This window comes from Schistocerca americana, chromosome 3 (assembly GCF_021461395.2).
Source record: "Schistocerca americana isolate TAMUIC-IGC-003095 chromosome 3, iqSchAmer2.1, whole genome shotgun sequence".
Taxonomy (NCBI): Eukaryota; Metazoa; Arthropoda; class Insecta; order Orthoptera; family Acrididae; genus Schistocerca; species Schistocerca americana.
In genome coordinates this window covers 220,830,339-220,855,622 of record NC_060121.1, presented here as the reverse complement: position 1 = coordinate 220,855,622, position 25,284 = coordinate 220,830,339, and positions in this window count along the sequence as shown.

The following is a 25,284-nucleotide window of genomic DNA, read 5'->3' as shown; positions in this document are numbered from 1 at the left end:
GAGAAATCATTTTCACAGAAATAATTCACTCTTGTCTTAGTCGCCAAATTCTTTTGTTTTTATTCCTGACGCATTTCACTATACATACAGAAGCTACTGTATGGAGGAGGGTGTATATTCTGTATTGAACTGGGGACCTAGAAACGACGGAGAGGCTTCGCCCCGCCTTAGCCGATAACAGGCCACAGCAGTCCACCCACCTCACCACTGCCCCACAACGAACCGAGTGTTTTTCCGTGGTTCGGCCCCAGTGGACCCCCCTCCCCCCGCCTCTCCTCCCCCCTTCACCGGGAACATCTCATACCAGACGAGTGCAACCCCAGCGTTTGCATGGTAGAGTAATTATGGTGTATGCGTACGTGGAGAAAGTGTATGCGCAGCAATCGCCGACATAGTGTAACTGAGACGGAATAAAAGGAAAGAGCCCGCATTCGCCAAGGCAGATGGAAAACCGCATTAAGGGGACATTTTAAGTGAAATTCGTTGAAATTTGACATTTTATGTTTGTTACTCCATAATGTACTTTGGACTTTCCTGAACATTTTGATATATAATACATTAAAATCAGACAATTATGAGACCTTCAAATAATATTTTGAATCTTGACATGTGACTGTCAAATTTCGCGGCTCACATATACTGCCACAGTTGAGCAGTCATATCTTGGGAACTACACAGTCTATATGGCTATGAATTGCTTTGTTTTGTGCATACTGCTACGTTTCAGGAGTTGGCTTTACGAAGAAACAAATCAGTCCTTTGTTTCTGATTCTAGTTTTCGTTTAAAGTAGTGCGATTACCGGCTAATTTTGTAGTAAGCTAACTTCTATTGCTTTTCATACGTAAATAAAATGACTAAGCGTAAAAGTTACTTCAAGAAACGCAAATTTGCAGGTAACAGATATGCGAGACCTCCATTTTCTTCTGAAGTACTTGAAAATACGTGTGCTACCACTGAAGGAAACCACGATAATGTTTCTGAAGCGACCACACCCCCTAATGCATCAAAAAGGAAAGTAACTTTAGAAACGGGTGATAGTAGTAAAAGTAATGATATTATGGACAACGTCATTATTGATCTGCAAATCCTTGCACAAGTTCTTTCTGAAACTATCTCTTGGTCGGAGATTTTCTCCTCTTAGGGACTGGGTGTTGTGTTGTCCTACTCATCATCATTTCATCCCCATCGACGCGCAAGTCGCCGAAGTGGCGTCAAATCGAAAGACTTGCACCAGGCGAATGGTCTACCCGACGGGAGGCCCTCGTCACACGACATTTCATTTGTGGTGGTGAAGTTGAACTTTATGAGGCTATTGGACCTAGAATAGGTGTTGTGTCTAAAGTAATTATTAAATGTCAGAAGTGCAAGGAAGAAAAAGCATTTCATACTTCATCAATTGTTCAAAATGGTTCAAATGGCTCCAAGCGCTATGGGACTTAACTCTCAGGTCCCCTAGACTTAGAACTACTTAAAGCTAACCAACCTCAGGATATAACACACATCCATGCCCGTGGCAGGATTCGAACCTGCGACCATAGCAGCAGCGCGGTTCCGGACTGATGCGCCTAGAACCGCTCGGCCACAGCGGCCGGCAAAGTGTTCAGGTAACGAATTGTATGAACCTAATGTGAGACTGTTCTATGGCTTTAGATGCATTGGTAAAGGTGCAAGAGCTGGTAATGTTCTCTGCACTGTGTTGAATTTGCCAAAACCACCTTCTAGGTATACGAAATATGTAACAGCAATTGGGGACTCTGTAAATGATGTGGCTGAAGATTCAATGGTTGATGCAACATCAGAAGTTGTTGAACAAAATGAGCGTGACACAGACATCAGCATTGCTGTGAATGGATCCTGGGAAAAGAGTGGGTTTAGTTCTAAAAATGGTTTTACATCTGTAATAAGTATTGATTTTGAAGTTCTCAGTAAATACTGCCAAGGTTGTACAGTGAAACAGAAGAACAGATTACTTCATAAGCAGCTGTGTATAAAAAATTATGATGGAACAAGTGGAGGAATGGAGGTAAAAGGAGCAGTTAACATTTCCCAGCGTTCGCAGAATGAGAGAGGTGTCAGATATGCGAATTACTTAGGTGATGGAGACAGCAAGGTTTTCATTACAGTACAAAACAGTAAACCATATGATGTTCCTATACGAAAACTTGAGTGTGTAGGACATGTCAAGAAAAGGATGGGAACACGTCTGCGTAACCTAAAAACCAAGCTGGGTTACACGAAGTGGCTGTGTATGGGAAGGCCATTAGAGATAACTGTGACGATTTAGAGAAGATGAAAAGAGCTGTGTGGAGCATTTTCTTTCATCGAATATCAACCGATGTAAAGCTATGTCATGCTTTGTGTCCACCTCCACCAAACACTTGGTGTAAATATAGGCAAGCTGAATTTTCTGGCACACTGCATGAATTTACACATAAACATTCTCTTCCTTTGGCAGTAATGGAGGCAATAAAACCTATTTATAGAGATCTGGCAACTCCTGAGCTACTAAAGTAGTGTTTACATGGAAAGACTCAGAATGTGAATAAGTCTTTCAATAATGTTGTGTGGTGACGTGTGGCTAAAAATTTCTTTGTTGGCCTTATAACTGTAAAGTTAGCAGTGTCTGATTCTGTAATAACTTTTAATGGTGGCAGCTATGAAAGCCTTAAGGTTCTGGAGAAGTTAGGGGTAAGATTTGGACAGAACACAGCTAAAAGACTGTGGGACAAAAGAAACAAGAAAGGAAAGGAGGAGGGAAGCACTGGGCTATTGTGACACTGAAGAAGAGACAGACTATGTGCCAGGGTAATTCTAGTGCATAAAAGGCGCAAAAATGTAAGTCTGTATAACAAAAAAATGTTTTAAACCTCAATATCTCTGAACTACAATTTTTTGCAATGAATGACCCGTTTTCTAAAAAAGTACTCATGGTAGAGACATAAAATTTTCACAGCATGCCATGTGTGAGATTCAGCACATATAGAACCAGAATAATTAAAATATCCTGAGTTCCTTCGTTTTTATATTCATTTATTTACAAAATTCTGTCAAAATATCGAGTGTTTAAAAGAAAACAAAAGGTAACATGCCCCACTATACAATTTTAGTAATAATTCTAGTTCAGTGTATCTAGAAAGGTGCATTCAATAATTATGAAAAATTGTAAGTTCGTGTCTTAAAAAGTTTCTAAGATAATGGGTCACAAAATTCGATAATTTAACATTGGTGATATGGAACATGCAATGTCCCATTAAAAACCATCCACAGGCTGGCCGCCACACCAGACCTGCTCCGCTATTCTTCTCTTTCTTTAATGTAATTGTGTTCGCTTTTGTTCGTTGCATCTGCTCGGGGCGGACGTCTTAAGACATCCGTTTAAGTAGGTTGTTGATCGATTAACTCAGTTTTTTTTAAATTTTTTTTTATTACAGAGGGCAGCTAACCCTCTAACCGAACACGCTGAGCTACCATGCTGGCATTTATTCGGGCGGGCGTGGAGGAAGGTACTTAGTACCAACATTTCTGTAGGTTGTGGCGGAAAAAGGGTAGTGTGAACGCCTCCGTACGCGTCTTCAGTCTTTCTTTTCTATTCTCACTGAGTCTACTAGCGATATTCTATAGAGGCAGAACAATTGTTGCACCATCTACATCGAAAAAATTCACTCGTCTGGTTTCCATGAGAATAACTTAACCTTTATTTCAAACATTACTATTTGTTCCCCGAGAATCTTGATTCCATTTCCCTATGGGCCTAAGCAATTACGCCTGTAAGTGAACTGACTTTTAACGCACGTTGTCAATCACCAAGTTTCCTCAATCGCGTTTTGTGTGCAGGTGCGCTAGTGATGAGCAAGGGACTTGGAGCAAATTGGTACAGATATGCTTGTCTAACATTTGTGATTATAATCTATTGCTAACGTTCTTGCTCTCCTTCTTCACTGTATATTGGCCAAAAAGGTTGCTAGAGTACCAAGACCTTACAGCAGTGCAGTGGGTTATATTCGCAGAGAAAATCTATACGTTCCACCATGCTCGTGACTTCTAATAATTACAGAAACGTTTGTTGACCTGCTCTTTGGAGATTCGGCAGCTTTCGGTCTACTCCAGAAACGTGAACTTCTGTGTGACGTATATCGCACTTTAAATGTTTGTTAACAGGGAAGTAATGCGGTAGAACTGATTATAATATCGGGAGAACTTAACAGGTATACACAGCGAGGTGGTGTAACGGTTGAGGAAGTCAGAAACAAAGGAGTTAAAAATCCCTCCCTAGCAACCCTGATTCAGGTTCTACCCGTCATCATTGTATTTCCAGACGATTTGTTTGAAAAGGCTGCAAACGATTCCTTTCTTCTTCTTCGTGCTCCATCCTAGAAAGCTCTGCGAGCGAAGTGGCGCTGTGGTTAGCACGCTGGACTCGCATTCGGGAGGACGACGGTTCAAACCCTCGTCCGGTCATCCTGGTCTAGGTTTTCCGTGATTTCCCTAAATCGCTTCACGCAAATGTCGGGACAGTCCCTTTGAAAGGGCACAGCCAACTTTCTTTCCCATCCTTCCCTAATCCGAGCTTGTGCTCCGTCTCTAATGACCTCGTTGTCGACGGGACGTTAAACACTAATCTCCTCCTCCTAGGACGCTCCATCTACAGACAATGATATACCTGGAACTACCTGGCAGATCAAAACCGTGTGTCGGACTGGGACTCGTTCCCGGGACCATTGTCTTCCACGTGATCTACCAAGAACGACCGACGATTCGTCCCCACAGCTTTACTTCCGCCAGGATCTCATCTCCTACCTTCCAAATTTCACAGAAGTTCTGCCTAACTTGCAGGACTAGCACTCCGGGAAAACAGGATATTGCGGACACATGGCTCATACCCATAAATCCAGATGTCAGACAGTCAGATCAGGAAAAGGGCTCTGAGCACTATGGAACTTAACATCTGAGGTCATCAGTCCCCTAGAACTTAGAACTACTTAAACCTAACTAACCTAAGGACAAAATGGTTCAAATGGCTCTGAGCACTATGGGACTCAACTGCTGAGGTCATTAGTCCCCTAGAACTTAGAACTAGTTAAACCTAACTAACCTAAGGACATCACAAACATCCATGCCCGAGGCAGGATTCGAACCTGCGACCGTAGCGGTCTTGCGGTTCCAGACTGCAGCGCCTTTAACCGCACGGCCACTTCGGCCGGCTAACCTAAGGACATCACACACATCCATGCCCGAGTCAGAATTCGAACCTGCGACCGTAGCGGTCGCGCGGTTCCAGACTGAAGCGTCTAGAACCGCTCGGCCACACTGGCCGGCGTCAGATCAGAACCTAACGTTGTATATCGATAGAGTATAGACCAGAACTCCGTTTTAGCTTGTGCTATGTGTTATCGTCCAGGGGAATGTTGATAATCGGTAAGTGATAGGTAGCAAATGACCTAAGGAGAATAGGAAAAGCATAAGTGTGAGCGTCTGTTGTGTGGAGTTCCCTTGGGGAAGATGGTAGAGGGTCCAGGGATCTAATCCTGGTCTTGTCAGTTTTTGTGCTACAGTACGTGTAAAACTGTAGTGATCGACAACGTGTTCCTGGCGTATAAAATGATTGTTAGGTGTTTGTAGAAGTGTTTTATTGGCAGTCCGCTTCCGCTTCGTTTATTTGACAGTAGAAAACCTATAGAGTACATTAGTAGTTTCACGGAATAAATACGAACAAACAGAAAAGAAGAAACAATTGCATCATACATGCGGAAGAATTAATAGTAATAATAACAATAATAATAACTGACTGCTATATTTCAGCACCTTCGTGCATCTGTAACCTTCGAAAAGTCCTTTTACATGCCAGAGACATGTATCACGCGTACATAGTTATGCTTTTCCTGGGCTCCGTAGGTCATGTATTACCTGACACATACTGTTTACGCATGTTCTCCAGGACGACCGTGCATAGCACAAACTATATCGGTGTTCTGCTTGATACTCTGTCGATATACAACGTTTGGTACCGATCTGACAATCTGACATCTGGAGGTTTGGGTGTTAACCACAGCCAAGGGGATTGTTTCCAGAACGAAATTTTCACTTTGGTAGATCAAAACAGCTAAGCCACGTCTCCGCAACATCCTTTCTTCCAGGAGTGCTAGTCCTGCAAGTTAGGCAGAATTTCTGTGAAGTTTGGAAGGTAAGTTATGTGATACCGCTGGAAGTAAAGCTGTGAGAACGGGTCGTGAGTTATGCTCTGGTAGCTCAGGTGGTAGAGAACTTGCCCGCGAAAGGCAACGGTCTCCGGGTTCGAGTCACGGTCCGGCACACAGTTTTCATCTACCAGGAAGTTTCATATCAGCACATACACCGCTGCAGAGCAAATGTTTCACACAGAAAAAGATACCTCTTCCTCCTGCCATGAAATGTAAAGCTAAGAAAGTGGACTTTCAAAGCAAAACTGTGGAGCTAATTTCGCAAAGAAATCCATAGTAACAGCAGCTATACTGTCAACGATGCCAAACAGGTGTGGTTCAGGCGGAAAGACACATTTAAAACAAGAGAGGTTCAGGTTTAAAACACGACCCAACTGCCGGCGAGTTACCAGTACTGTGTGAACAGTATTGTTCGCGGCAGTTTGATTCCCGCGCAATCAAAACCAGTTTCACATTCGCCCCTCGTTTCGCGATGGTCATAAGGGGTAAAGCAGCAGGTTTTTTTTTGTCTGCCTATGCAAATAATCCAACAGTCGGCTAAGACAAACGAACTCGCGCTTAGCGGACCGGTCAGCTCTGAAAAACTAGCCCCGCGGCCGGACCGGCTTCCCGTAATTTTTCTAGCGCCGGTGCCGGCCCTGCCGCCGGCCGGGCTTTTGTCTCTGCCCCCCATTTGCATATTAAGAGGAGGGCTGAGGCAGCGCCGCCCTGGCCGCTGCGATACACCACCCCGCGCTCTTCCTCAGGTTCTGTCATCCTGCCTTCTCCGAGACAGCTCTGAAAGGCCGTTACGTCCGGAATCACGTAGGACGTACTGGCCATCTGCTGTTAATTAGTTCACCCTTCTTCTTTCTACTACAGCTATACGAGGTAGTCAAAGAACACACCCTGCCATTTTCGAGGCAAAACTGCAGCAAGAAAGTGTTGTGTTGGCTTGAAGAGCCAATACCGTGTTACTAGAGGAGGCCGAAATGCACGCGTTTTAGCTCACGCAGGCTGGCGCGAGGAGGGAAGAACTATACTGACGTGAGGTCTGGAACATGACAAGGAATTAGAATTCAGATAGCGGATGTAATTAGTTTGATACTTAACTTTAATCTATTAATGATGAACGTCGCCCTTGACGGTAGATGAGTCACAATATTATCTTTTCAGAGTACATTCTTGTAACTGAATATGGCGCCTTGCTAGGTCGTAGCAAATGACGTAGCTGAAGGCTATGCTAACTATCGTCTCGGCAAATGAGAGCGTATTTTGTCAGTGAACCATCGCTAGCAAAGTCGCTTGTACAACCGGGGCGAGTGCTAGGAAGTCTCTCTAGACCTGCCGTGTGGCGGCGCTCGGTCTGCAATCACTGATAGTGGCGACACGCGGGTCCGAGGTATACTAACGGACCGCGGCCTATTTAAAGGCTATCACCTAGCAAGTGTGGTGTCTGGCGGTGACACCACAGAAAGCGCTGTGCAAGGGAATTTACAACCTCTATTTTCAGAGAAAATCCAGAAAGATAACACTCAGACACGCTGTAAACGCTAGCGCCATCACAAACCAAAGATGACCAACGCCAGAAGTTAATGATAGTGAAATAAAGAATCAACACGTGAGGTAACATCATCCCTGTCCCTCGGTTTTTTGACAAGGGAGAGAGCAGGATTCCACACACAATTTAAACAAAAACCACCGTCTCTATTTATGAGGTTACTTGCTAATTTGATTTCAACAGCTTCCTTAACGACACTATCCCATTATACTGGGAGCGCATGCCAGAATCATCCTATTGTTATATTCCATAGGATGATCGGGGTCAAGACAGTGTTCTGCAAAGGCGGATTTGCTCAGCTGTTGCAAATTTATGCTCAGTACATCGGTCCCCCACAGTCCTGATAGTCAAACCAATACATGACATGCCACAACTCCAATGAGTACGGTAGACACCCGCCTTGCGTAAATCAGGATCATCCGTCACGGAACCTAAAAGGACACTGATCTTATATGGTACTCGAAAAACACACTTCAAATCATATTTCCGCAAAATATGACCAGTTCTCTTCGAAATGCCACTGCGTAAGGCAAAAACATTGTATGTAGACTTTGGTGTCACCTTGGTATTATCATCACTCACCCGGTGCACAGTTGGTTGATAGCGCAACGCGCGTCTGATCTGTCTTTCACTATAACCATTCTGACAAAAGGTGACATCGAGATGGGCTAACTCAGCTGACAAACTCTTATGGACCGAGATGACATGGCCCTGTGAACCAAAGTATGGACTATCCATTCATGCTGAGCCGAACGTTGACAACTGTGAGTCAGTGTGAGTATGCTGCTTGAAATGGGATGTCCTAATGTATCATCATTCTGACAGTACCTCAAGGAAGAAAGACCAGCCATCCTTTTCCACCTCAGTTGTGAAAAAAATACCCGGGTGGTTTGAATTCAGGTGTTCTAAAAACTCATTCAAATGAAGCCAAACAACAAAAGTATCGTCTACATATCTGAAAAAGAAACACACACACACACAAAGGCTACAAAGCCGCCGTTAAACGACTTTTGAGAACATCTGAATTCAATCCACCAGAATATTTGTTTCACGATGGAGGTGAAAAAGGATGGCTGTCTTCCCGTCATTAATGTGTTGGTCAGGAGAAAGGTGCATGGTACGTTGTGGGCTGCCATTTGTAGGAAGCCCACTCACACTGACATCTGCAGGCTGATCATTGTCACCATCCGGCTCAGCATGAGCATGGTTCACATGACCCATCCATCTCGGAGCCTGAGAATTTGTCAGTGGAGTTAGCCCATTTCGAAGTCACCTTCCATCAGCATGGTGACAGTAAAAGACAGGTCAGAGTGCGTTGCGCTACCGACCAATCGTGCGCCGGATGAGTGATGATAATACCTAGCTGGCATCCAAGTCCATGTTGTTGCCTTACCCGTTAATTATTTATTTCACTATCGATAATTCTAACGTCCGTCATCTTTGGGTTGTGATGGCGCTAGGGTTTGCAGTGTGTGTGAGCCTTTTTCCCATATGCAAGGAGCAGTTCGAATAGGATTGGTCGTATTTTGCAGAAATATAATGTGAAGTGTGGTTTTCGACCACCATCTAATATGAGCATCCTCTTAGGTTCCGTAAAGGATGATCTTGGTTTGCATAAGGTGCGTACCGTATTCCTTGCAATCTACATCTAGATGTAGATGTAGATGTGGCGTGTCATTTATTGATCAGACCATCAGCACTGTGGAGGAGCGGTGTACCGAGTGTAAGCGGCAGACACGCTTACAATGGCTGAGCAAATCCGCCACTACAGAACATCGTCTAGTCACCGGTCATCCTATGAAATACAGGAACAGAGATTCTGGCATGCGCTTCCAGCTTTTGAGATAGTTTGTTAAAGAAACTGTTGAAATCAAATTAGCATGTACTCTTATAAATAGAGATGGTGTTTTTGTTTAAATTATGTATGGAATCCTGGTCTCTCCCTAGTCAAAAAACAGAGATGTAGTTGATGTTGCCTTACCCGTTAATTATTTATTTCACTATCGATAATTCTAACGTCCGTCATCTTTGGGTTGTGATGGCGCTAGGGTTTGCAGTGTGTGTGAGCGTTATCTTTCCGGAGTGTTTTTGAAAACAGAGGTATTAAATTCCCTTGCACAGAGCAGGCAGTTCTCCCTTGAAAATGGCACTGTGCTCCTGTCGAAATATCGGCGGTTGTCGATGACGTCACCCAGCTGCATTCCCGTAAATTATTTGAACATTATACACGCCGGGAGAATCTCGATCTCACAGTAAGTAAACTGTTTATTATTTCAAAACTCACCGCCATAGCTGTTAATACGTTTATCTCACCGCGAGACAAGACGGTCAGTGCCTTCATGTAAAAATGTTTGCTCTGCCTATATAACCTTTTCGTTCGAAGGAAATCGATGTCCACGAATGTCTCTTCAGGGCTCCGAAAGTATAGAAATGACATGGGGGGAGAGATCGGGACTGTATGGAGGATGTGTGAGGGCTTCCTAGCTAAACTTCTGCAGCGTAGTCGAAAGAACTGGCACGCCAGCTCCGGGAATGCCACGATGACATTTTTCTTTGACTGCAAGTGCCCGCTGCTCGTTAACCTTCCGGACCACTATGCCACAATTAACCCACGGTGGTACGTGGACTCCTCGCGAGACTGAAGCGCGGCATCAGATCCAAACGCCCAGGAATGTTGACGTACGGCATGACTCTGTTGCACGTTAATGTCCACCCATGTGTTGATAACGTTGTTCCACATCCTCTATACAGTCCTGATCTCTCCCCATGCGATTTCCGTATTAGCATTGGTGGCCACAGATTTGCTTCGGACGAAAACTGCAAGCCCGGATACAATCATGGTTCTACAGGCGACCACAAACAATTTTCCATGAAGGCACTGACCGACTTATCGGACTGTGGGATAAACGTATTAACAGCTGTGGCAACGACTTTTGAGGTAATGGACAGTTTACTTCCTTTTCTCTATATGTTTCGTACTCATTTTATTGCCCCTTATACTACTACTTTCCATTATTAATGTTAGAAAGTGTGGTTAGATATAAAGGGCGGCCTGCTAGCCACAATCCTGCCAGGGCAAATAAATCAATAAATACATCGGTTACAGGTAGCTACAAACTAAATGGGCGAGCAAATAATCCTAATAATCTCCGAGGACCAATTATTTCCCCGAAGCAACGTTTGTACATCTACATCTACATCTACATGGATACTCTGCAAATCACATTTAAGTGCCTGGCAGAGGGTTCATCGAACCACCTTCACAATTCTTCATTATTCCAATCTCGTATAGCGCGCGGAAAGAATGAACACCTATATCTTTCCGTACGAGCTCTGATTTCCCTTATTTTATCGTGTTGATCGTTCCTCCCTATGTAAGTCGTTGTCTACAAAATATTTTCACATTCGGAAGAGAAAATTGGTGATTGGAATTTAGTGAGAAGACTCCGTCGCAACGAAAAACGCCTTTCTTTCAATGATTTCCAGCCCAAATCCTGTATCATTTCTGTGACACTTCCTCTCATATCTCGCGATAATACAAAACGTCCTGCCTTTCTTTGAACTTTCTCGATGTACTCCTTCAGTCCTATCTGGTAAGGATCTCACACCGCGCAGTAGTATTCTAAAAGAGGACGGACAAGCGTAGTGTAGGCAGTCTCCTTAGTAGGTCTGTTACATTTTCTAAGTGTCCTGCCAATAAAACGCAGTCTTTGGTTAGCCTTCCCCACAACATTTTCCATGTGTTCCTTCCAATTTAAGTTGTTTGTAATTTTAGTTGAATTTACGGCTTTTAGATTAGACTGATTTATCGTGTAACCAAAGTTTAACGAGTTACTTTTAGCACTCATGTGCATGACCTCACACTTTTCGTTATTTAGGATCAACTGCAATTTCTCGCACCATTCCGATATTTCTTCTAAATCGTTTTGCAGTTTGTTTTGATCTTCTGATGACTTTATTAGTCGATAAACGACAGCGTCATCTGCAAACAACCGCACTATCCTGGGGAACTCCAGAAATCATTTGTGTTTTACTCGATGACTTTCCTCAGTTACTACGAACTGTGAACTCTCTGACAGGAAATCACAAATCCAGTCACATAACTGAGACGATATTCCATAAGCACGCAATTTCACTACGAGCCGCTTGTGTGGTACAGTGTCAAAAGCCTTCCGGAAACGTAGTCATTCCAATGTTACAAAGCCGCGGAGGTCTAAGGTGTTTAGAGACACGGCAATTGAAGCGTAAATTACAGAGTAATAAACTGCTCTCGTTTCATTTTGTCGTCATTCCGGATATCTAATTACTGGTAAACAGCGTTCCAACAACAAGCATAACCGTCGACGCTTGCCAATACTATGGTCTTCCTGGTCTCCCGACTTGGACGCACTGGATTTTTTTTTGTGTGTAACGATACTTAAAAGCTTTGTCTTCACTGCAGCTCTGCTGATGGTACTGATGAATACCAGAGCCGGCCGTTGTGACCGAGTGGTTCTAGGCGCTTCAGTCCGGAACCGCGCTGCTGCTACGGTCGCAGGTTCGAATCCTACCTCGGGCATGGATGTGTGTGATGTCCTTAGGTTAGTTAGGTTTAAGTAGTTCTAAGTCTAGGGGACTGATGACCTCAGATGTTATGTCCCATAGGACTCAGAGCCATTTGAACGATTTGCCACTTCATCTGTTTCATTGTTTAGAGTCAATTGCCACTTTTCGCACCATACAGATATCGTGTCTAAATCGCTTTGCAACTGATTTTGATATATAGTGACTTTACAAGACGGTAAATGACAGCAGCAACTGCAGACAATGTAAGACGGCTGTCCAGATTGTCTCCTAAATCGTTTATGCAGATCAGGAACAAGAAAGGGCCTGTAACATTTTCTTGGGGAACGCCAGATATTACTTCTGCTTTACTCGATGACTTCGTACCGAGCGAGGTGGCGCAGTGGGTAGCACACTGGACTCGCATTCGGGAGGACGACGGTTCAATCCCGTCTCCGGCCATCCTGATTTAGGTTTTCCGTGATTTCCCTAAATCGCTTCAGGCAAATACCGGGATGGTTCCTTTGAAAGGGCACGGCCGATTTCTTCCCCATCCTTCCCTAACCCGAGCTTGTGCTCCGTCTCTAATGACCTCGTTGTCGACGGGACGTTAAACACTAATATCCTCCTCCTCCTCCTCGATGACTTCCCTTCAGTTACTAGAAACAGTGACCATTCTGACTGGAAATCACGAATCCAGTAACACACGTGAGACGGTATGCCATAGACACGCAATTTGATTAGAGCTCACTTGTGAGGAACAGTGTTAGAAGAATCTAAAAAAGTGGAATCAATTTGACGTCTCCTGTCGATAGTATTCATTTCTTCCTGAGAAGAAAGAGCTAGCTGTGTTTCGTAAGAACGATTTTTTCTGAATTCGTGTTGATTATCTGTCAATAAATCATTTTCGTCGAGGTAATTCATAATGTTATGAACACAGCATACGTATCAAAATCCTACTGGAAATCGACGTTATTGATATGGGTCTGTAATTCAGCGGATTACTCCTATTCATTCCTTGGTGTGACGTGCGCAAGTTTACAGCTTTTACGAACGGATCTTTCATCGATAGAACTGTTATATATGATTGCCATGTATGCGGCTATTGTATCAACATATTCTGGAAGGAACCTAACTGATATACTCTATGCAGAACCGCACTGGTATCCCTCAGGTACAGTGGCCTGCCCCCTGTTCAGCGATTACAGTTGGTATTCTATCCCATGGTCACTTATTTCGATATCAGACATTTTATCGTTCGTGCGACGACTTAAAGGAAATATTACAGTGAGATGTTCGTCTGGCAAATAGGTTTGGAAATAGACGTTTAGTATTTCGGCCAGTTCTGTGTCATCCTCTGCTTCAGTGCCATTATGATCACAGAGTGTCCGGAAAGATGGTTTCGATCCGTTTACTGATTTAACATACGATCAAAACATCTTGAGATTTTCTGTCAAGTCAGTAGAAAGAATTTTACTTTCGAATTCACTGAACGCTTCATGCGCAGCTTTCTAACACGGCTATCGAACCACGGTGAGTCTTTTCCATCCCACACAACTTTGCTCGGTATTTAGCTCTCTATAGCGTATAAAAAAAAAAAAAAAAAAAAAAAAAAAAATGGCTCAGAGCACTATAGGACTTAACATCTGAGGTCATCAGTCCGCTAGAACTTAGAACTACTTAAACCTAACTAACCTAAGGACATCACACACATCCATGCCCGAGGCAGGATTCGAACCTGCGACCGTAGCGGTCACGCGGTTCCAGACTGAAGCGCCTAGAACCGCAAGGCCAGACTGGCCGGCGCGTATTTTTCATTCCAAGAACCAAATAGCATAAAAAACGATCGTATTTTTCTCCTTCAACAGAGCTGATATTTTTAGTGTTGAAGAAAGATTCCAGAATGAAATTTTCACTCTGCAGCGGAGTGTGCGCTGATATGAAATTTCCTGGCAGATCAAAACTGTGTGCCGCACCGAGACTCGAACTCGGGACCTTTGCCTTTCGCGGGCAAGTGCTCTACCATCTTTTTTTTTATTATTAATCTCATTTTGTACGTTTTTATACGTTGTATCTGCTCGGGGCGGAGCTACGGTCGCAGGTTCTAATCCTGCCTCGGGCATGGATGTGTGTGATGTTCTTAGGTTAGTTAGGATTCATTAGTTCTAAGTTCTAGGCGACTGATGACCTCAGAAGTTAAGTCGCATAGTGCTCAGAGCCATTTGAACCATTTTTTTGCTCGGGGCGGACGTCGCAAGACACCCGTTTCAGTTCGTCGTTGATCCTTTAACTCAGTTTTTTATTACAGAGGGCAGCTAACCCTCTGACCGAACACGCTGAGTTGCCGTGCCGGCATCATCTGAGGTTCCCAAGCACGACTCACGACTCGTCCTCGCAAAAAAATGGTTCAAATGGCTCTGAGCACTATGGGAATTAACTTGTCAGGTCATCAGTCCCCTAGAACTTAGAACTACTTAAACCTAACTAACCTAAGGACATCACACACATCCATGCCCGAGGCGGGATTCGAACCTGCGACCGTAGCGGTCACGCGGTTCCAGACTGTAGAGCCTTTAACCGCACGGCCACTTCGGCCGGCACTCGTCCTCGCAGCTTTACTCCCGCCAGTACCTCGTCTCTTACTTTCGAGTCTCGGTCCGGCACACAGTTTTGATCTGCCAGGAAATTTCATATCAGCGCACACTCCGCTGCAGAGTGAAAATCTCATCAGGAAACATCCCCCAGGCTGTGGCTAAGCCATGTCTCCGCAATATCCTTTCTTCCAGGAGTGCTAGTTCTTCAAGGTTCGCAGGAGAGCTTCTGTGAAGTTTGTAAAGTAGGAGACGAGGTACGGCGGAAGTACAGCTGTGAGGACGGGGCGTTAGTCGTGCTTGGGTACCTCAGATGGTAGAGCACTTGTTCGCGAAAGGCAAAGGTTCCGAGTTCGAGTGTCTGTCCGGCACACAGTTTTAATCTGCCAGGAAGTTTCAACCTTCGCAGTTGTTGACGCTGTCTGGCACCGGCGAAAGTTTCGGGCGTGATGTTGAACGGTCTGATTGGAGGAAACCAACTATAGCGTGTGAAGTGTCAACAATCAAGCAATTTTAATCGGTCTATAGTTCACGTTCGAAGTTCTTGAAGAAAGATAATTTAATGAAAATTGTTTCGCCTACTCACGTTCTCGTTTATGCACAGGGTAGGATTTTTCTTCGCCAAGGAATTGTAAAATCTAGATCTTTTTTCCCTTTCAGATAGCTTGCCTCTTTTGAGGAAGGAAAACTCATGGGAAAAATATCGAAGCAGTCATGGAATATTTATAATGTCTCAGGAAAGCAAAGAAATGAATAAAATAAAGATTTGGTTCAAATGGCTCTGAGCACTAATGGGACTTAACTTCTGTGGTCATCAGTCCCCTAGAACTTAGAACTACTTAAACCCAACTAACCTAAGGACATCACACACAACCATGCCCGAGGCAGGATTCGAACCTGCGACCGTAGCGGTCGCGTGGTTCCAGACTGTAGCGCCTAGAACCGCTCGGCCACACCGGCCGGTTAAAAAAATAAAGATTAAGAAGACACATAAGCACTAGTATAGCATGAGTGTGTGCGGCAGGAATATGTTAACTTCCTATATCAACAGACCACGCCACCATCCGGCCGCCAAAATTAAAAGTTTCTGTCGAGGAACTTGACGTTGTTGTCACGTTCGCTATGCTCCGTCAAAGGCTTGTGTGAATGGCAGCATTTGAAATGCGTTGTAGAATGTTTTGACGTTCCGTTCCGTCCCATTCCGTACCGTCAAGCGCGAATCGATCTTTACCTAGTCCTACACTCGTTTAAAAGAGCTACGAACAGTGTATCTTCAACCGGCGCTAGATCAGGTCGCTGACTGCCCGAGTAGAACTATCTTCCCTGTAGCGAGCTGCCGTGCAAGAATGCGAATGACGTGGTTAGGCGAGCGCGTAGGGACCTGTTGTCGGCCGCTCCCCTACTGGTGCCGTTTCGCGGTCATTGTGCAAATTGCCCCCCGGCCAGACAAGCAATTGTGTGGCAGCCCCGGCCTGGGGTGTACGGAGTTCGAGACCAGCGGCGCAACCACCTGTTAGCGGGGAATCCCCACCTCCTGCCCCGCATGCGCCGTCCGTTGCGCCGCCCCAGGGAGTCTGCCCCGCCGGAAACGCCACGCGGTAGGGACTCCCACTGCCTCCGCGTCACGTGGTCCAAACACACTGCTGGACAGGCGCGTTCTTCTGGGAAAACTACCGGGGCGCTAGGGGTTCATCGTGTTGGAAGAGAAAGAGGGGTAAAGCTGTCCTAAACCTGAACGTTGGTTAGAAGGTGTCATTAAACTGCGCTAAGTGAAATTGGCGACCAGAGAAATATCTGTCAAGAAAAAGTCGAGAGAACGTCCAAAAACCCCCTGTTCGAACTACATAACCTGCCCGGCCGGTGCAAGAGCCAAGGGCTCTTACAGGAGTTTTACTTCATGCTCTTTCTGAGTTTTACGTCAGTAATTCTTGTGGTTGTATAACGTCATCTTCGCTGCTTGCTTTTCATGAATTTCAGTAACAAAATCACACCCTCTATCGTGCAGGTCACCTAAATCTTCGGAATATATTTTAGAAACGAAGCCGGCCAGAGTGACCGAGCGGTTCTAGGCGCTACAGTCTGGAACCGCGCGATCGCGACGGTCGCAGGTTCGAATCCTGCCTCGGGCATGGATGTGTGTGATGTCCTTAGGTTAGTTAGGTTTAAGTAGTTCTAAGTCATAGGGGACTGATGACCATAGATGTTAAGTGCCATAGTGCTCAGAGCCATTTGAACCATTTTTTCTAAGCGAGTTTCACCCGAAGCTCAACACTGAAGCTCATTTGAACGGAGCAGCTTATGGTCATCGCCTTTAAGGGGGGCAGGACGTCAAACGGGCCGACTTGGAGTAGGAGAGGCATCTCAGGACATTTTAATTTCCAGTGTCTATACTTTTAAAAATAAATTCATAAAACTTTGTCAGCATCACCAGGAAGGATTCAGGATTCACACTCATTGCAGTGGAAGTTCGAAAATATAACAAAATAATTTTTTTTTTACATGTGAAATTTCATCATTTTGTCACTTGCTAATGGCTGCATTTGTTGCTATAGGTACACTTTTCTTCATGAGTTAGAGAGATTCTTCGATGAATTTTGCACAGCATACATACCATACTTACAGGTGTATGAAACTCTAGAATTTATTTAATGTATAAAAAAACGAATGAGCTGTTATATTTTAAACTTCATGATTAGAAAAAACACAAATTTTAGTTATTTACCTCAATTTTTACCACAGTTTTTAATAGATTTGGAAATTCTAGAGTTTCATACACCTTTAAGTATGGCATGTATGCTGTGCAAAATTCATCGAAGGATCTCTCTTACTTATGAAGAAAAGTGTACCTATAGCAACAAATGCTGCCATTAATAAGTGAAAAAAATGATGAAATTTCACATGTAAAAAAATTATTTCGTTATTGTTTTCGAAGTTCCAGTGCTAAGAGTGTGAATTCTGAATCTTTCCTGGTCATGCTGACAAAGTTTTATGAATTTGTTTGTACAAATACAGACAGTGGAAATTAAAATGTCCTTTGGTGCCTCTCCTGCTCCAAGTCAGCCCGTCTGACGTCCTACCCCCCTTAAATATTCCTCGAAAAAACGTTAATTTCCATTTTGAACAGCACCAAATCACAGTCCCATCTACTTCGGTTCTCTTTATGATATACGAGTAACCTTCCTGGCGCCCACGTGGATTACCGCGAACGTTCGTTGACAATACCATATAGAACCTATAAACACACAGATACTTAAGGCACACGAACTAAACGTTGCGAAAGTTAGAGTCGTACTAAGGGTTACCGCTCAACCGGTCATTCACTGGGACGGACGAGACCTTTGGGGAGTGCAGGCAGACCTTGAGTCTTAGGGAGCGTTTCTGGTGGACGAGGACTATCGAGGTGCAGGTAGAGCGCCGCTTAGTGAGAGGCAGTTTTGATATATCCAGTTTGAACGCTAAGCGTTGTCCTCAAACCTTTGAAAACGACCACAAGCAGAGGCCTGAGCAGATTCCGATCTCCACGGTATATTTGTGAATATCAGAATATCAGCAATAATAATTACTTTGTGGTTAAAAGTTAACGGATATGTCAGTATCATTAGACGATTTTCGTCAAATTGTATTACTTACTATCAATGAAGGCGATTACATGAAGCAGTACTGCATGTTTCTCGTAAGGTTAGCTGAAAACTTGCAGTCTAAGTGCATTCTTGGAATGTTTGCACGGCCCAGGTTCATCGGAAATCTGTTTCCATCTTTACCACCACTTTACTTGCGCATATGGACTGCGTGTCTCCACGACCTTTTGTTTCGTGGAATCTGTGAAACGTGTTCTGGATGATAACCTGGCGCACTGCTCAGTCTAAAATCGGTGAACATATGTACCTTTCTATTGTGCATATTTAAAGGTATACAATGTAATGTTTATTACAAAGAGATTTTCAGGAAGTTGACATGATTTAACACTGTTGTGAAGAAAGGTACATATGATAAATGAACTATGCGACTCACCTCTAATACTATTCATTATGCTACAAAATGTACCATGACTCCATTTGTTTTACCAATGTCGTGAAAGTGGATCATAGAAAAATTTACAAAATCGCTTTCAGTAATTACGAAAGAGTGCTACAATTTGCAGAACGTGTCGAGACTACGGTACGCCACGCTGAATTAAAATTTGGTCATCTTCGATCTCTCCTGAAAAAAAAAAAAAAAAAAAAAAAAAAAAAAAAAAAAAATATATATATATATATATATATATATATATATATATATATATATATATATATATAAAAACTGCATACGAAATTCCATCGTAGCAAAAGGCGTTGAATATAAATGAGGAACAAAATTGTTTCATACCGCTTTTAGATGCAGAAAGAAATTTGTTTAAAACTGTTACGACTGACACTGAAAGTCCAGCCGTTAGTTCGCTGTAACGCTATGTGCTGACTTAAGCAGACGAAAATTGAGACGATATGCAGGCCTATTGTCAGTGCTGCAGGGTACTGAATGGGGTTAAAGTCCTTGAACGAAGTTTGATTTCGGCAAACGGGGTCGCGGGTAAGGCACTTGAGGATACAGATGGCATTTTCCTTACCCTCTAACCAAAAGGTCGAAACTGAAATCGTGGTGACTGAACTTAAAAAATTATAAAAGGCGAAAACATTGTCCTGCGGAATGCTGTACATGACTATGAACTTGCTCCAGGAAACAGAATTAAAAATAGTTCCGACCAAAATATTCAGGAGTGTCCCCTTCATTAAGAGGTCAAAACTGAACGTGGAATTCTACTCCAAAATATTCCCAACTGAGAACCCTTTGCCCCGTTCCCAGTTTTCTATAGTTTTGATAAAAAGACAGCAAGTTCTGCAATATACTGTCATGCTCTCATGGGTACGGAATGGAAGATGAAAAACAAGGGAAAAAAATCTGGCTGAGGTTCATGCGGGGTACAGAAGAATATCTTATATGAATGCCTGGTGTCTGTTCCCTTGGACATGTCCGAAAGACCAGACACCCCGCAGAACCCGCAGCTGTGAAATATTAGATGCAAATCGAAGGGGATCAGTGCTGTCAGCTGCAGCGCGACATTACACAGAATCAGCGGCGACGAGCGAAAATTTTTAGCGGACCGAGATCTCCTACTTAATAGGGAAGTGCGGTAACCACTGCGCCAACAGGGACCCAGTGTTTATCGCAACTACACGGACTATCTCCGTGCAGTCCTTGTCCATTTTACTCTCTTTCGCTACCCAGATTCCCACAGGAGGTCGGACGTATTTGTGCATCCTCATTGAAGAAGGTGGATCCGTTGCTCAGCTAGGCGTACCAATTATAAAAATGCGTGGTGACTGTTCTTTTGGACATGTCCATAAGACAACGCGGTAACACTGTGTCCCGGATGGCACAGTGCTTAACGCACGTGCCTAGTAACCAGGAATCGTGGGTTCGAATGCCAGTCCAATACACATTTTCATTCGTCGCCGCTACAGCTGACAACAGTGATACCTTTCAATTTACACAGAAGTATATCCTTGGTCGTTGCAATTAAGGAAGACGGCTTGGTCAATCTTTTAAAGTATAATTGAGTCAAAGCAGTTGCAGTGTTGTTTTGAACACCGCACTGCTTCACTAAGAAGGACCCTATTGGAAGGAGTATGCCTATTTTACAAACGCTACAAATAATTCGATACCTTATCTTGCTGACAGTACGGGTAATGTAACTGATGATAAAATGAAGGCCGAAATTCTAAACCTAGTTTTCAAAAACTCGTTTACGGTAGAGGACTGCAGCACTATTCCCCCTTTCAATTATCGAACAAACGCAAGGATGGCTGACAATGTTTAGTGTATCTGGGATTGTAACACAGTTAAGATCCTTAGACGCCAGAAAGGCATCTGGCCCAGACGGTGTCCCTGTAAGATTATATGTTGACAGTGCTACGAATAAGGCACCATTCTTATCCGTCGTCTATCAGAGATCACTGGAACAGCGGAAAGTTCCACGGGACTGGACGAAGGCCCAGGTCATAGCAATCTACAAAAAGGGTAGAAAATCGGATGCACAAAATTACCGGCCAATTTCACTGACATCGATTTGTTGTAGAATAATGGAATATATTTTGTGTTCCGACATAATGACCTTTCTAGACTCTGAGAAGTTCATCTGCAGAAACCAGCACGGTTTTAGGAAACAGCGGTCATGCGAGACACAGTTGACTCTCTTTGTGCATGATATACAACAGGCTCTAGATACCGGCTCCCAGGTTGATGCCGTATTTCTCGACTTTCGAAAGGCGTTCGACTCAATTCCGCACTGTCGCTTGCTACAAAAAGTGCGCGCTTACGGTCTATCCGATGACATATGCGGTTGGATAGAAAGTTATCTAACGGACAGGGAGCAGTATGTCGACCTGAACGGGGCGACTTCAACAGAAACAAGCGTAACTTCAGGTGTGCCCCAGGGCAGCGTAATAGGTCCGCTGCTTTTTACGATTTACATAAACGATCTGGTGAGATGGTATTGACAGCGGCATTAGACTGTTTGCCGATGATGCTGTAGTCTACAGGAAAGTAGTATCACACGAAAGTTGTGAACAAGCCAATGAGGATTTGCAGAAAATTAATGCCTGGTGTAATGACTGGCAGTTATCTCTCAATATTAGTAAGTGTAACCTACTGCGTATAACAAGGCGATAATCGCCATTAATGTACGAGTACAAAATAAATGCCCAGTCTGCGGAAGCGGTAACATCCGTCAAGTATCTGGGTGTGGCTATTCGAAATGATCTCAAATGGAATGATCAGATTATACAAGTAACGGGCAAGGCGAACTCTAGACTGCGGTTTATTGGTAGAATCCTGAAGCGATGCAGTCCTTCAACAAAGGAAATAGCTTACAATACGTTAGTTCGTCCAGTCTCGGAGTATCGTTCGTCTGTATGGGACCCTTACCAGTTGGGTCTGATCCAAGAGATCGAGAAGTTCCAAAGAAGAGCGGCAAGATTCCTGACTGGTACATTTAGCCATCGCGAGAGCATTACAAATCTCATAGAAAGTTTGAAGTGGGACACACTTGCAGATAGACAGCGCGCTAAAAGGAAGGAGCTGCTCACTAAATTCCGAAATCCGATCTTCACCGAGAATGTAGTACATATATTATTATCACCAACTTTCAAATCGGGCAATAATCACCATTCCAAGATAAGGGAAATTAGAGCTCGTACTGAGGCGTTCAGACAGTCGACTTTACAAGAGAGTTGTCTAGCTTGTAAAGTCACGCACATTTTATAGTGAACAGCGGACGACGGCGCTACTCGACAGTTTTCACATATACAAGTCGCTGCCAAGCGTCAAAGAAACAGCAAGTGACAGGAAAAAATCATAGACCAACTGGAGATTAACCACAGAATCTTTGGAATTTTAGTGTGACAGTTACTCACTTACAGACATCGACATGAAGCAACATATCTCATCGGTCTCACCTGACGTTCAGTGGAGTGGCAATCGTAATGACGCAGTTACATCTACATCTTAATATACGCTCTGCAGTTCACTATAGTGCACATTGGAGAAGGTACTACTTGCTTCTGATGTAGGATGATTGTTGTTAAATAGGCCCTATGCATGAGGTTATTGGGCTAATTTTATCTTCACGATTTCTGCGGCAGCAAAATATATATTCGCACATTCCTAGAACATTTGTACACACGTTTTCACAATAGACTGACAATATTTCTTCGACTGTCTGCCAACTCAGATTTTTCGGCTTTGTGTTACACCCTTCAACGAGGTTACCAAGTAAGCTCATTACAGGACGGAAGGAAGGCAGGAAGGTTACGATATGTCGTCACGTCGACAACGAGAGTACTATCTCGAACTGGAGAAAGAAGGAGAAGGAAGTTGAAAAACGCGTGGATATCAGAAAGAGGTTATGCACAGATACTACTTACATTTATATTTTAAACCATAAATCACCAGGGCCTCCCGAAAATAAAAAAGCTGTCACCTGTCTCGAGAGACAAGTCAGCACGATGCCATGCAATTCCTCATCTAAAGAAGCAAATTTACTTCATGCCGCCGAGGAAAACAATCATTGTGGTTTAGTTTGGTGAGACACGGCGGACGCTACGCAGATCCTTTTGAAACTAGTTAACAGGCATGATGTCAATTGTAGTTTTGTTAAACAGCACTGCCTGACTGAGTGTTGCTCCATCAGTTCAATAACTTCAACGCTTAAAAGCGGGTTCCTGATAGTTCAACCCATTTACAGTTTGCACTTGACACCAGGAATGCAAAGGTCTGATGGACAACATTCCACCAAAATCGGGACTACAGTACCTTGTGACAATATGGCACCGCTGACATACTTGAAAAATAGTAGGTATATGTAGTACCAACATACAAATCGTTTCCGTTCTTTGCAGTTGGTTGAATTTACTATTCGTAACGGACGTTTAAAAATTTTGAAACGAAAAGATTACGTTTTCAGCGTAAAGGAAACTTTTTTCTCTCCAGGTCAGCGGAAACTGACGGTAACATCCGACGACGTCTGCAACTCTAGAACAGGAAACATTTTTCTCGGCCTGCGCAAGGGACGTAGCATGAATGCTATTGAACCTATACCAGCCGGCCGCGGTGGCCGAGCGGTTCTAGGCGCTTCACTCTGGAACCGCGCGACCACTACGGTCGCAGGTTCGAATCCTGCCTCGGGCATGGATGTCTGTGATGTCCTTAGGTTAGTTAGGTTTAAGTAGTTCTAAGTTCTAGGGGACTGATGACCTTAGATATTAAGTCCCATTGTGGTCAGAGCCATTTGAACGATTTGAACCTATACGAAAGCGGAGAACTGGTAAATACGTGTCTATTGCTAAAGCATGGTAAGGGGATTGAAGGTAAAAGGAAAGATGACTTCAAAAATCTTACGAATTTCTAAAGATAAAAAATCTAACAGGCCTGCAGGCGAAAGAACTGGCAGAACTTTAATGTTTTATACAACTTAGAAATTGGGAGTACGTTTTTGAAGAAAACACAATCTGATTAAATGGGTACAAAGCTAGTTATACTATTTTATCTTCTCTGCAACGTGTCGCTGTTGAGCGCCGGCACTGGGATTTCTCTACTGTACTCTGAGTAAGTAGTTTTATCTTTTCTTTTTTTACAATTAATGGGAGTGAGATGCGTTTTATATCTACGAACGCTTTCTATTGGATTAAAAATTATTCTTTCTCATTATGTTTTAATACACATCCATCAGTCCTTAGTAATTCAAATTTGTTCTGTAAGAGAAATCAAAACTGGGATCAACGGTACACGTGCACTTGTTTGTAGCTCACTACTCTACTCGGGAGATAAAACGTGAACTGACTGTCGAATAGATCTTGGGTAGATAATACTAACATGTTCAAGGATAAAAGAATGGTGCCACCGTCACTGTAACGTTGTTGCTTCTTTTTTCAAAATTTAGAAACTTTTGGCACATCACGACTGGCCAATTTCGACCTCAGACGTCATTTTCAAGTGATACAAAAAGAGAGTGTAAACCAAAATGTGAATTATAATAAAGGAACAGAGAAATAATTCAACTGCATAATCATTGCAAAATCTTGCTAGCATGTGCATGTCAAGCTTTAATAAGTACATAGCAACTGTGGAACCTAACTGAAGGAAGGCCTAAAATAATTATCAGCGTCTCTCAAAATTGGTCCCGAGTAAAAGCAATAGAGAACAAATATTTGATGCCTGTTGTGAAAAGAAGTCAGTTAATGGGTCAGAGACGTAAATAAATATGATCGCACTAAAAAGGGTTGAGTGAAATATAAGACTACGACAATGCAGTCGACCGTAAGAAATGAGCTTCATTAACGTATAGCGCAAGTTGATGCACAAACACAAAAAATGAGCTACCCAGGATAGTGCGTCAGATATGTCTTCGATCTTACTGTTTCTTAACTGAAATGATACGCGTTGTAAAACATTGTACCGGTGTCTACGTCGGCGCTGCCCCTGAAGCCACGCAACCCGGCGTGCATCCTACCTCCTGCTGTCTTTTTCCATTGCCATGTACCTTAACGTACAACCACCCGGTTGTTTATCATACTCCGTGTGGACAAAGCATTCACACGGAAGACTGTAGTTACGAAGTTCATTTCATTCCAAACCATTCACGTCACCTGATCTGAATGGGGTACGATCGAATTTGGGCCAGACCAACTTGTCGCAGGAACGTGGAGTCTTAGACATGGTTTCCTTCGTAAATTTTATTACCATTACAGTATGTGAAAGCTCTGCTACACATCCCTAAATTGTGACTTCTATACGACTATAACGGAAAGAATTAAACGAACAGGCCATACTCTTGTACTTGATGTTGTGTTTTACCCGAAGTGATAATTGATGGGATTGCTA